Consider the following 14,523-nt stretch of genomic DNA (forward strand, 5'->3'; position numbering starts at 1 on the left):
CCGCCCCGCAAGATTAGTTTTGTGAAACTGATTGTTCATTAAAACATGCCAGCACTATAAAAGAGGATAGTTTAAGGATACTTTGACTCTTGTTTGGTTACACAATGTATTATTACTATACAGGCAAAGACTGACACAGCTGTACAGTATGTAAAGTGAAGTGAAGTGAATTATATTTATGTAGCGCTTTTTCTCTAGTGACTCAAAGCGCTTTACATAGTGAAACCCAATATCTAAGTTACATTCAAACCAGTGTGGGTGGCACTGGGAGCAGGTGGGTCAAGTGTCTTGCCCAAGGACACAACGGCAGTGACTAGGATGGCGGAAGCGGGAATCGAACCTGCAACCCTCATGTTGCTAGCACGGTCACTCTACCAACCATACAGAATAGGCCCCAGTCCGCGCTTCATCTGCTGCCAGCTGAAGTCACAGGAAGACATGACATCAATAGGTGGCAAATGATCGCTTAAAGGACGTCCGTACAAATATCAATATGAATATGAATTATAAATGCACTGGTGGAAAAAGTCTCTGATGGCTACAGCAATCAGTCTGAGGTGTAAAAGTTGGCACTTTTTAACGTGAACTGTTACCCAGCATGTGTGTCGCTAAAGTATCCACAGCCTTTGGAAATGTGCGTACGGCAGCTATGGAGTTGCCGTGAGGCAGCATGAATGTTCATGTCAAAGTCAGTTTTGATACATCTCATCTTTATCTTGAAAAGGCAAGTTTTTGTGTTGCACACAGAATAAACTTAGACTTGGACTTTGACTTAGACTTCCTTTTATTGTCATTTAAATTTGAACTTTACAATACAGAGAAGAACAAAACTTCATTGCATTAGCTCGTTGTAGTGCAGGATAAAAGAGCAATAAGGTGTAGATATAAATAAATAGACTACTGTACAGATAAATATATTGCACTTTTGCATATGAATCCATGTTTATGGATGTATGTTATATTGCCTTTATATTCCAGCGAGTTAATCCATTTTTGGGGGAAATTGAGGAGATTATTATTATGCGTTCAAGAATCTTATGGCCTGAGGGAAGAAACTGTAACAGAACCTAGAGGTTCTGCTACGGCCGCTAGGGAACCTCTTTCTAGAGTCCAGCAGTAAAAACAGTCCTTGGTGGGGGTGGGAGGAGTTTCAACAGATTCCCTGAGCCCTGGTCAGGCAGTGGCTTTTTGCGATTTCCTGTATAAGAGGAAGAGGAGTCCTGATGATCTTTGCCGCTGTCCTCACCACTCTCTGCAGACTTCCAGTCTGAGGCACTGTAGGGTCCATTCCAGACAGAGATGCACATGGTCATTAGGCTTTGTATAGTGCCTATGTAAAATCTCGTGAGAATGGCGGGAGGAAGCTGTGCTGTTTTCATCCGATGCAAAATGTGCATTCGCTGCTGAGCTCTTTTTACAAGAGCTCCGGTGTATAGTGACCAGGTTATATTTTCAGTTATCTCCACCCCCAGGAACTTGGTGCTTCTTACGATCTCCACTGCTGTGCTGTTGATGAAGAGTGGAGTGTGGCTGGACTGGTGCCTCATGAAATCAACGATGATCTCCTTGGTCTTGTCGACGTTCAGGACCAGGTTCTTGGTTCTGCACCAGTCTACCAGATGTTTCACCTCCTCCCTGTAGTCTATGTCGTTGTTGTCACGTATGAGGCCCACTACCGTTGTGTCATCCACATATTTCAAAATATGGTTAGTAGTGGACCTGGCGCGGAAGTCATGGGTCATCAGTGTGAACAGCAGCGGACTCAGGACGCAGCCCTGGGGGGAGCTGGCGCTCAGGGAGATGGCGCTGGAGGTGTTGTCGTCCACACTCATAGACTAGGGTCTGTCTGTGAGGAAGTCAAGTAGCATGTTTTACAGGGGGTACTGAATCCAATGGGGGCCAGTTTGCTCACCTAGAGCTGCGGGATGATGGTGTTGAACGCCGAGCTGAAGTCAAAAAAACATCATCCACACATGTGTCGTTTTCTTCCAGATGTTCTAAACTCAGGTGGAGTGCAGAGGAGATAGCAACCTCCGTGGAGCGGTTAGGGCGATAAGCAAACTGGAATGTGAGGGGAAGTCTGGAGACAATGTGTTCCTTTACCAGCGTCTCTAAGGACTTCATTATGATTGGGGTGAGTGCCACGGGCCGATAATCCTTGAGGGAGGAGATTGTGGATTATTTAGGCACTGGACTGATTGTGGCCATCCAGATCTGGTTGGGGCAGCCGCAGCGTTGGCCTCAGGCCAATTCCAATGGCCTGGAAACATCTATGTGGGCCGACTTAATTCTATTGATCAAAACAGTCTCACGTCTGCCTCCGATGTCCACGACTACACTCTTTTCCCTGTACTGTAAGACCTTAAATGGCCCATTGTAAGGGGGTGGCAAAGATCCCCGGTGGGCGTCATGACGGATGAAAATGTAATCAGCCAAACGCAGGCTGGGCGGCACACAAATAACGGGGATGCCATGCTGTGACGTGGGAACGAGTGTGATTGGCCTGGTGGCCTCCAGCAGGGAAGATCGCTGCCTGGCCACCGACCAGGGTGCACTGACGTGCAGAATGAAATCCCATTAAACTCGCAGCACCTGGCCTCAGGAAAGCTCCGCACACAAGGCCTGCATGTCCCTTTTTCACGTCAGTACCGATGCCCAGCATGACCCAGGGGAGTTTATCCACTCAGTTACCGTCAATAAAACTGGTGCGTAGAACAGTCGTTCATGGAGCGGTGGAATCACTCACACAAACCGTTGGGCCCCAGACCCTTAGCGATCACGTTCTAGAACTCCGAGGTAAACTGTGCAACCCAGTCAGAGGAGAGGGCTGAAGGGGTACAGAAGCACGTGACGCATCAGGGGGGGACGTTGACGCGAGGGGAACAGCTTCCAGCCAGCAGGTTGTCCTGTCCACTATGGTAAGGAGGTAGGTGAAACTATTTGAAAGGGGGAGTGGGCCCACCAAATCGATTTTGACATGGTTAAACCTCCTTTCGGGAACAGCAAACTGCTCCAATGGTGCCTTGGTTTGGTGGTGTACATGCCATACATGGGTCAACCCAGGCCCACATGTCCTTCAGCCCCCTCCAGAAGTACTTCTGGACCACCAGCCTTTTAGTGGCCTTTCTGCCCGGATGGGCGAGGTTGTGGATCCCTTCACGCCACCAAGCAACAGGAACCAGGGGCCTAGGCTGGCCCGTTGAGAGCCCGCACCACAGCCTGAATCCTAAGTCACAGACTGCGACTTCCTCCAGGTTCAGTGTCCGAACCCCTTAGTGCCTGGATCTCGCGGTTAGAGGCCTGTTCCGCACCCATACGTGAGGGGTCCAGATCAAACTGCACCGTGCTGACGGTCCCTTTGGAGAGGCATTCTGCGACCATGTTGGACTCGACCGCGATGTGTCGGATGTCTGTTGTGTACTCCCAAAGGATTGACAGCTGGTGTATTTGGCGGGCGGACCACGGCTTAGCCACATTGGATAGTGAGTATGTGAGGGGTTTTTGGTCCACGAAAACCGTACATTTTTGGCTTTCCAGAATGAAGCGGAAGTGGCGGATTACTAACCAGACGCAGAGCAGCTCCCTGATAAAGGTGCTGTATTTGTATGGGCTCTACCGAGGATGTCATGGTTTGTGTTGTGGTGTGTGCAGCCCTTTGAGACACTGGTGATTTAGGGCTATATAAATGAACATTGATATTTACGCTCTCTTTTGCTGGTGGCTGAAATTGGCAAGCCACTGCTTCAGCACAGCGCCAACGTCATAGTCCGATGCATCCGTCATGTGAGCAACCTGTGCCTCCAGGGATGGGCGGACAACATGTTGGCCTGGCACAGTGCGGCCTTCATGTCCTCGAATGCCTTGTCCCTTCCGGCCTTCCAGTCGACATCCTGGTCAGGGGTCCTGCCCTTCAAACTTCGTACAGCAGGTGCATGACATGGGCCGCCGGACAGATGAATCGGTGGTAAAATGTAACCATCCCAAGAAATTCTCTGAGCCGTCAGGTTGAGCATGGGTGGTTCAAAGGCAGACTAATGTTTCTTGTCTTGTTGCTATGTCTTCCTCAATTGTTTGTGTTTTTTGGAAAACTGACTGCGGGTAATTCAAATTATTGTCAGCGGTTGTGATGATAAAGGCTTTGCAAGTGAGGCCATGCACATTTCACATCCTTGAGGTGAAAAATGGTTTATGACATTTTTTTTTCCTGTACTTTACAGCAGAGCTATTCAACTGTGTTGTTAAGGGGCCACATTTTTAGAAAGCCAAGTGCCATGGGGGCTGGACATTCTCCTGATTTTTTTCATGCACAGTCTTTCAGCATTTCGATGTCGGCCAATAATTGTAATCGTTTTCTGTTACCACGCACCTTGAATATAATAAAGAGGTGAAAAGAAATTGGATTCATATCTTTATTTCGGCAGGTGACATTTACCGTTCTGTTAGTCAGGATTACTGATAGCAAGCATTAATATGATTTATGAATTCCACAGCGTGTGGCATTTTAAGAAAATGATCCTACATAATGAGAAATATATTCTTTAATGTTGCCTTTCCATTAAGAAGAATAAACTAGTTTTTAGTATAAGTTTGTTGGTTTCAAGAAATGTATTGTCTATTGCATATCATTATGTCCAGATAATGGCACTAGCATTTACTTAATTTAAGAATATTTTTCAACATATTGAGAAAAAAGGTCTCTATTTTTCTATCATTTTTATCTATTATTAGTGAGAATATACTTATTTTAAGGTATTTTTGGGTTCATTGAAGTTGGCTAATTTTACTTGTTTTGGAAAGTCTTGACAAGCCAAATGTGCTTAAATCAAGTAAAATACTCTTAATTTCTATTTTTTTTTTTTGGTTTCGAAAACTGACTTTTTGCAGTGTATCTGCTTTTGTATCCTGGCCACTTTACAGCTAACCTTCACACCTGCCCCCTGGTTGTGATTACACTCACCGGCAATCAGGAAGCAACGGGGCTGTCCATTGTGTTTTTTGCTTTGTATCGTTTGCACAAAACCCAAAACCAGTGAAGTTGGCACATTGTGGTAATGATAAATAAAAACAGAATACAATGTTTTGAAAATCCTTTTCAACTTATATTCAATTGAATACACCGGCAAGATATTTAATGTGTGAACTGGTCAACGTTGTTATTTTTGCAAATATTAGCTCATTTCAAATTTGATGCCTGCAACATATTTCAAAAAGCTGGCACAAGTGGCAAAAAGACAAAAAAAGTTGAAGACTGCTCATCAAACACTTATTTGGAACATCCCACAGGTGAACAGGCTAATTTGAAACAGGTGGGTGCCATGGTGGGGTAAAAAGCAACTTCCATGAAATGCTCAGTCATTCACAAACAAGGATTGGGCAAAGGTCACCACTTTGTGAACAAATGTGTAAGCAAACTGTCCAAAAGTTTAAGAATATTTCTCAACGAGCCATTGCAATTTAGGGATTTCACCATCCACGGTCCGTAAAATCATCAAAAGGTTCATAGACTCTGTAGAAATCACTACTACATCACGGCATCAAAAAGTGACCTCGATGTGTAAAGGATATCACCACATTGGCTCAGGAACAGTTCAGAAAACTACAGTTCATCTCTACATCTGTAAGTGCAAGACATAAGTCTACGATGCAAAGCGAAAGCCATTATCAACAACACCCAGAAACGCCACTGGCTTCACTGGGCCCGAGATCATCTCAGATGGACTGATGCAAAGTGGAAAAGTGTTCTGTGGTCTGGCGAGTCCACATTTCAAATTTTTGGGGGAAACTGTGGACGTTGTGTACTCAAGAACAAAGATTAAAATAACCATTTGGTTTGTTATATGCGCAAAGTTCAAAAGCCAGCATCTGTGATGGTATGGGGGTGTATTAGTGCTCAAGGCATGGGTAACTTACACATCTGTGAAGGCACCATTAATGCTGAAAGGTACATACAGGTTTTGGAGCAACATGTGTTAGCATCCAATCAACGTTATCATGGACGCTCCTGCTTATTTTAGCAAGACAATGCCAAGCCACATATTACAACAGCGTGGCTTTATAGTAAAAGAGTGTGGGTACTAAACTGGCCTGCCTTTAGTCCAGACCTGTCTCCCTTTGAAAATGTGTGGTGCAATATGAAGCCTAAAATACCACAATGGAGACCCCGGACTGTTGAACAACTTAAACTATACTTCAAGCAAGAATCGGAAATAATTGCACCTGAAAAGCTTCAAAAATTAGTCTCCTCAGTTCCCAAACATTTATTGAGTGTTGTTAAAAAGAAAGGCCATGTAACACAGTGGTAAAAAATGCCCCTGTGACAACTTTTTTGCATTGTGTTGCTGCCATTAAATTCTAAAAGAATTATTATTTACAAAAAAAATAATAATACGTTCCTCAGTTTGAACATTAAATATATTGTCTTTGCAATCTATTCAATTGAATATAAGTTTAAAAGGATTTACAAATCATTTTAATATGTTTTTATTTACGAATTACACAGCCTGCCAACTTCACTGGTTTTGGGTTTGTACAAACGTACTATCGTCCTCCCTTGTCAGAGTATTTAAATGTAGTCATTTGCATTCTCCGTGAGTTAATTGATTAAGTGAGTTCATTGAGTTAATTCATGTTTGCAGCTTTGTTTGTTAGATGTATAACAGCCTCAATGTGCAATGTTGAAAAAATATGTGTGTACACAGTTTTGTGCTCAGGTCACCTTCGACACCCAGATTGTTCACACGCAAAACAAAAGTAGTGCTCTCGCCTTGTGTTTTCCTCCACGTACTTTGCAGTTTCCATTTGGAGGCACTTTGAAACAAGTGTGATGCACTTTGATTGCCCTCACTTTGCTGAAAGGCAACAGTGAGTTCAAAAGTTCAAGTTTGGTTGTGGAGCGAGAGAGGACGAGTGAGGAGATGGTGTGACCTCAGAATGTAAATTATGAATAAGCAGCTTTAGTTTTGAACATGTCTGTGTTCACCAGGCTGGTGGTGAGGTCCTGGGTGCATGAAGGAAATAATTGTGGGGCTTTATAAAGGAAAAACATAGTATTAAAATTGATGTCAAAATGACATAATGGCACATTGCAGCCTTCTTTTTTTTTATATATATATATTTGTATTAATTATTTTCCAAAAATAACACCAGCCAAAACATATGACAAACAGAGGCAAAACAAAACACAAAACACAAAGCAAATAAAACCAAACAAAACAAGACATTCTCCCCCCTTCACACACACACACACACACACACACACACACTCACATACACTCACATATCCATTGAGAGAAGCTTACATGAACTAGAGAAAATCCAAAATGAAAAGAAAGTAAAATAATCGATACTAACCTTCTTAAACCTAATACAGGGGCCTTGTGGTTGCATTTATGTTGCTATGGTAACGGTAATGCAAGACTTGTATTAGTATACACATGTTATATGCATCCATGCAAGTTGAAACTAGCTAGAAGACAAATAAAAATAAGAAAATATTTGAAACAAGCGCCATTTGTCATAAATAATTTCATTATACAAAACAACTAATTGTCCACATATTGTATGCAAAATAGAGGTGAAAAAATACAAGATAAAAAGCTTCGATTTTAGGATAAAAATACTAAAAACTAGTGAAAAGATCTGTCCGTGCAACAAGTTAATTTTACTCAATAAGACACCCTAAATGAAAATGTGTATATTTAGAAATTAGCAGGACTTTTAAGATATAAATTACTGTTTTATTCTGAAAACAAGCATTATTCAATTTGCAAAGATTTGATTGCAATCACGTGACCTAGAGGCACATCAGGGCACTTGGGGGTTTCAGGCGATGGTCTGGAGCAGTGGTCACCAACCCTTTGGAGCCCAAGATCGGGGGCGGCATGGCGTAGTGGGTAGAGCGGCCGTGCCAGAAACCTGAGGGTTGCGGGTTCGCTTCCCACCTATTGACATCCAAAATCGCTGCCGTTGTGTCCTCGGGCAGGACACTTCACCCTTGCCCCCGGTGCCGCTCACACCGGTGAATGAATGATGAGTGAATGATTGGTGGTGGTCGGAGGGGCCGTAGGCGCAAACTGGAAGCCACGCTTCCGTCAGTCTACCCCAGGGCAGCTGTGGCTGCAAATGTAGCTTACCACCACCAGGTGTGAATGAATGATGGGTTCCCACTGCTCTGTGACCGCTTTGAGTACATAACAATAGGAAAGCGCGATATAAATCTAATCCATTATTATTATTATTATAAGATCCCTGATCTTAGCCAAAACCAAAGCAAGATCTACCAAAGTGTCAACTATTTATAAATATGTATGTAGATATAAATATAATTTTTTTCCTCAAAAATCAACAATGCGCCTTATAACCCGGTGCCCCTAATGTACGTAATAATTCTGGTTTTGCTTACCGACCACAGAGCTTTTATATGTGGTTCATGGTATGATGATAAATGTGGCCTGTAGATGGCAGTCAAACATAAGAGATATGTGTAGACTGCAATATGACTCAAGTAAACAACACCAACATTTTATATGTTCTATCGTAAATATAGAATATTACACACGGTGCTCAAAAAATCCATCGAAATGTTTTAGTATGACTTTGGTAAGCTATGATGCCGCAGTGCTTGATGGATTGTACTTTGCTTCAACATACAATTATTATTATGCTGTGTGTATATGGTAAGACATTAAATGGCGCTTTGTTTCGCAATATTATGCAAAAACAACTTGTCTTACCTCCTGGTACCTGCTGATCTGTATTTGTGATCTGCATAAGTCCTGAAATCAACTACGGTGTCGGCATGTAGTTGATACCAGCTTTAAGCTTCTTTTTATCTATCTATCATTCAGCAGTTACCATTTCTAATATAAAGTAGTGTAAAGTTCTTACATATATCTGTCAGTAAACTCGCCATGAAAGCGCTAAAACATACCTGCGTAGTAAGTTTACTTTATTCACCCAAGGAACTTTAGTTATTAGAGAGTTCCGGTCGGACCGTTTTTCACGGGACACATTTCCGGCCTTGTTGTGGTTTTCGGATGAGGAGATGCTGCTCCGGTATTGATTGAAGTTAAGTCTAAATGTCAGTAAAACAGTTATCTCCATCTTTAAACACTTCTTCCTTCCCGTCCTTGCACGCTACACAGCTACAACAAAGATGACGGGGAGAAAACGCTGTCAAAGGTGAGCCACGTCAATAAGAGCGCCCACAAAATGGCGTATCCTGAAGCGACTGTCAGAAAGCGGCTCGAAGATGATCTGTAAAACATAATCCTTGCAACGTTTTGACCAAAGAACCACCATTACATGTGATGTAGACTAGTGGTCCCCAATCTTTTTGCATCCGCGGACCGGTCAACGCTTAATAATTGGCGGAAGATGGGGGGTGGGTGGGGTTGGGGGTGATCCTATTTTTTTTATATATATATATATATATATATATATATATATATATATATATATAGTGTATTTTGTGTTTTTTATGTTGATTTGAAAATAAAAAATATTTTTTTTTATTTTTATATATTTTTTTTTAATAAAAATTAATTACAAAATTATTCTGCGGCCCGGTACCAATCGAGCCACGGCCGGCGGCCCGGTGGTTGGGGACCACTGATGTACACCATAAAGAAGTGTTTTACATTTAGAAAATAATAATGTTAATATGACTCTTTTAATGCGCCCTACAATCCGGTGCGCCTTATATATGAAAAAAGATCGGAAATAGGGCATTCATCAGCAGTGCGCCTTCTAATCCGGTGCGCCCTATGGGCCGTAAAATATGGCATATGTATATATATATATATATATATATATATATATATGTATATACATAGACATATGTATATATATATATATATATATATATATATATATATATATATATATATACATATATATATATATATATATATATATACATATATATATATATATATATATATATATATGTATATACATATATATATAATATATACATACTGTACATATAAAATGTATTTATACATACTATATATTTATATAGGCAAGCAATGATGATGACGATGGGCTCCGTGACCGACAGATGTACCGCTTGCCAATACGGAACCTCACAGACGTGGCAGCAGAGCAACGCTTAGCTACAGACAGGAAGCCGGTTGATTGCTGCCCAGAAAGTGTGGGCGCCTTTCTAATGATGCGTCCCCAAAACGCAAGTCCTCGCATGCAGGAAGATGCTAGAAATTGTCCGATGCGTTGCAACAGTCAGCCTTAATGCATTGTTGCAGGTCGATGATTTATGAGCACGTCATGAAGTGCACGTTTGCGAGACGAGCGGGTGAAGTGTGCCGCCATGCTCAGGGGGGTGTTGCTGAGGATGTAAGGCTGAAGAGAGAGAGACGTGAGGCGTGTTTAGGGGTTAAAATGCGTGCCTTTTTGTAGGGCTGTTATTCACTCTTTGGGTATTCATGTGAATACATTATTATTATTTTTAATTATAGCGGTCGACCGGTAGAGTCCAAAAGATCGATTTGAACAATGTGATTAATCGCGATTAATTGTTTTAATCGTTTGACAGGCCTAATTAACAGGAAATCTTCTTCTTTACTTTCCCACATTGCCAAACTAGCTGAAATGACCACAATAGCCCCCTGGTGTACGAGAGGCACATAGTTGTCCGGATCATGTTTTGTTTAGTTTTTGACTACCTTAGTTCCATGTCAGCACCCCTGGGTTTGGGTTTTGGTTACCATGGGTGCTGATTAGTTTCACCAGCCTCTGATTAGTTAAAGTTAAAGGGGAACATTATCACAATTTCAAAAGGGTTAAAAACAATAAAAAATCAGTTCCCAGTGGCATGTTGTATTTTTTGTATTTTTTTTCAAAATTTTACCGGTCTCCGAATATCCCTAAAAAAAGATTTAAAGTGCTTGATTTTCGCTATTTGCGATGCCACTATCCATTTCCCTGTGACGTCATACAATGTAAACAAACAATGGCGAATAGCACAGCAAGATATAGCGACATTAGCTCGGATTCAGACTCGGATTTCAGCGGGTTAAGCGATTCAACAGATTACGCATGTATTGAAACAGATGGTTGGAGTATGAAAGTATTGAAGAAGAAACTGAAGCCATTGAGCGAATAGCTATTGACGCTATTTATAGCCGTAGCATGGCCGAATAGCTGCGTTAGCATCGCCGGTAAAATGTGGGGACCAAACGATCAGGACTTTGGTAAGCTACTGGAGCAACTTAAATCCGTCGATTGGTAAGTGTTTTTTTTCGCATTAAATGTGGGTGGAAGGAAACGTAATATAGTTGCAAATGCATCTGCAGGTTATCCATACATCTCTGCGCCATGTGTGCTTTAGCACCGCCGGTAGATAGCATGTTAGCATCGATTAGCGTAGCATGTTAGTATCGATTAGCTGGCAGTCAACATCAACAAAACTCACCTTTGTGATTTCTGTGACTTTATCGTTGCAAATGCATCTGCAGGTTATCCATACATCTCTGTGCCATGTCTGTCATCCCCGGTAAAATGTGGAGACACTTTGGTACATTCAATGGGGGTCTGGCAGCAGACATTTTCGCATCTTCGGGCCAGTGGTGCAACTTGAATCCCTCCCTGTTAGTGTTGTTACACCCTCCGACAACACACCCACAAGGCATGATGTCTCCAAGGTTCCAAAAAATAGTCAAAAAAACTGAAAATAACAGAGCTGAGACCCAATGTTTATAATGGGTTGAAAATGAAAATGGCGGCTGTATTACCGCGGCGACGTCACATTCTGACGTCATCCCCTCCAGAGCAAAAAACAGAAAGGCGTTTAATTCGCCAAAATTCACCCATTTAGAGTTCGGAAATCGGTTAAAAAAATATATGGTCTTTTTTCTGCACCATCAAGGTATATAATGACGCTTACATAGGTCTGGTAATAATGTTCCCCTTTAAAGTATGATGACTTTGTCAAACACACACTAGGTGTGGCAAAATTACCATCTACATTTGACCCATACCCTTGTTCCACCCCCTGGGAGGTGAAGGGAGCAGTGAACAGCAGCCGTGAATCATTTTGGTGATTTAACCCCCAATTCCAACCCTTGATGCTGAGTTCCAAGCAGGGAGGTATTGGGTCACATTTTTATAGTTTTTGGTATGACTCAGCCGGGGTTTGAACTCACGACCTACCAATCTCAGGGCTTAAACTCTAACCACAAGGCCACATGTTCGGAACGCTGATCTGCTCCTGGGCACTAATCAGAGTGCTACTTGTTCCTATGTTTTTTTTTGTTTTTTTTTAATCAGGTTGGCTGTCTTCTTTGCTCCCGCAACACATTATGTTGAGTAAGTCCATGATTCTTGATTTTAGTTCATGTGCTAAGTTTCGCCATGGCTCCCAAGCTATCGGAACGTTTCTTCTGTATTTTTGTACTGTGAATGATTTATGGAAAATGAATAATCTTCTTACCTGCACTTTGCCTCCGGAGTTTCTGTCTGCATCCTGGGAGAACGAGCCGCGCAGTAAAATGGGAAGCCAACTTGTTGCCTCTTTGAAAGGAGCTGGAACTTTAGAAGTTGTTCCTTTCAAAGAGTTGTTCAAAAGAATGGCTCATTTTTATAGTTAGTTTTTAAATTATTTTTATTTTTTTAACAATACAATAAGCTATATATCAGAATATATTGATTTAATTTACACAAATTTTACTCAATTGGTGGGAACAATTCTGAAATGTTAGCTGTAATTGTATTTGTTGTTGTGTTGTCATTGTAAACATTCAATAAGAGTTGCCATATTCCCATGGTTTGGCAGTGACATCACTAGTAGCATTTTAACAACAAAGAAAATTACACAAATAACGAATAGGAATGAAATACATTGAAGGACATAAAAAGTGTACCGTATTTTTTGGATTATAAATCGCAGTTTTTTTCATTAATTGGCCGGGGGTGCGACATATACTCCGGAGCGATTTATGTGTGAAATTCTTAACACATCACCGTAAAATATTAAATAATATTATTTATCTAATTCGTGGAAGAGACAAAGAAAATTTCAGCAATCGTCACACACACGTTAATAAGAACCAATAAGAATTCCACGATGGAGGGTCATGGCAGAAGTGCATTGTTGGTCATGGGATGCTAACTGCTAAATGCTATATGCTACTGCCGTAGCTATTAAAATGGTTCATTTCAACTTTGACGGTAACTTATAAATACTGAGAAGGGCTGAACAAAAATGCACCGAAAAGGAAATCATGTACTACAAGCTGGACGTAGTGAAATATGCAGCAGAAAACGACAAGAGGAAGCGGCGCATACCTTTGGAGTTGGCAGAGTTGTTTAGAAGCGACATCAAGGAAGAAGAGTTCATCGGATTTATCGATTAGAAGTGACAGATTGTTTCTGTATGTTATAGTTATTTGAATGACTCTTACCATAATATGTTACGTTAACATACCAGGCACCTTCTTAGTTGGTTTGAGGGGGTATGGAGTCGACTGGGTGGGCGCAATAACCTGAAAATGTTGGTGAAGAAGGCACAAACTACCTTCTAAACAGACACAACAACAAGCCCAAATAAGACCAAAAAACAAGACCCCAAAAACATGAAACCCACTACTCACACGATTTATGAGCGATTGTAGAAAAAACACAAGCCCAAAGTTGCTTATGATAAATAGACAACACTGTGATTTGTTGCATTTGAGCTGTAAACAACTGATGCATGCAAGGGGAGCTGTGATTGGTTGACAGGTGATGTGGTGGCAAATGATCTGCCATTGATCTTTTTATCTTCAGGAAGAGGCCTGTTGTATTCATGAGCGTTAACAGTCAATATACAATGTAGGTCTATCTGGGGAAAAAGCTATTCAGTCTACAGGTAATAAACGAGATCTATCCATCCATTTTCTACTGCTTATGCCCTTTGGGGTCGCGGGGCGCGCTGGTGCCTATCTCAGCTACAATCGGGTGGAAGGCGGTGTACACCCTGGACAAGTCGCCACCTCATCGCAGGGCCAACACAGATAGACATACAACATTCACACTCACATTCACACACTAGGGCCAATTTTTAGTGTTGCCAATCAACCTATCCCCAGGTGCATGTCTTTGGAAGTGGGAGGAAGCTGGAGTACCCAGAGGGAACCCACACAGTCACGGGTAAAACATGCAAACTCCACAGAGAAAGATCCCAAGCCCGGGATTGAACCCAGGACTACTTAGGATCTTCGTATTGTGAGGTAGGCGCACTAACCCCTCTTTCACCGTGCTGCGTAATAAATGATATGTCCCGGCTAATAGGGGAGAATTGGCAACCCAAACAAACAACCTAATTTCATAACATCAGGGTGTAGACAGTGTACTGATGGTACCGCGCCTCAAAGTCAAGTTCTCCTGGTAATTGTCTCTGTCCCATTTCTCCACAGGCTAATGGCAGTAAACCTACAAAAAGGTTAAAAATTAGGAAAATAATCCATGTAGTGGTTCCGCAGCAAAACCATCGGGCAAACAGGTGGCGTATGACGTCAGTTTCCGCTT

Source organism: Nerophis ophidion, linkage group LG20 (assembly GCF_033978795.1).
Source record: "Nerophis ophidion isolate RoL-2023_Sa linkage group LG20, RoL_Noph_v1.0, whole genome shotgun sequence".
Lineage (NCBI taxonomy): Eukaryota > Metazoa > Chordata > Actinopteri > Syngnathiformes > Syngnathidae > Nerophis > Nerophis ophidion.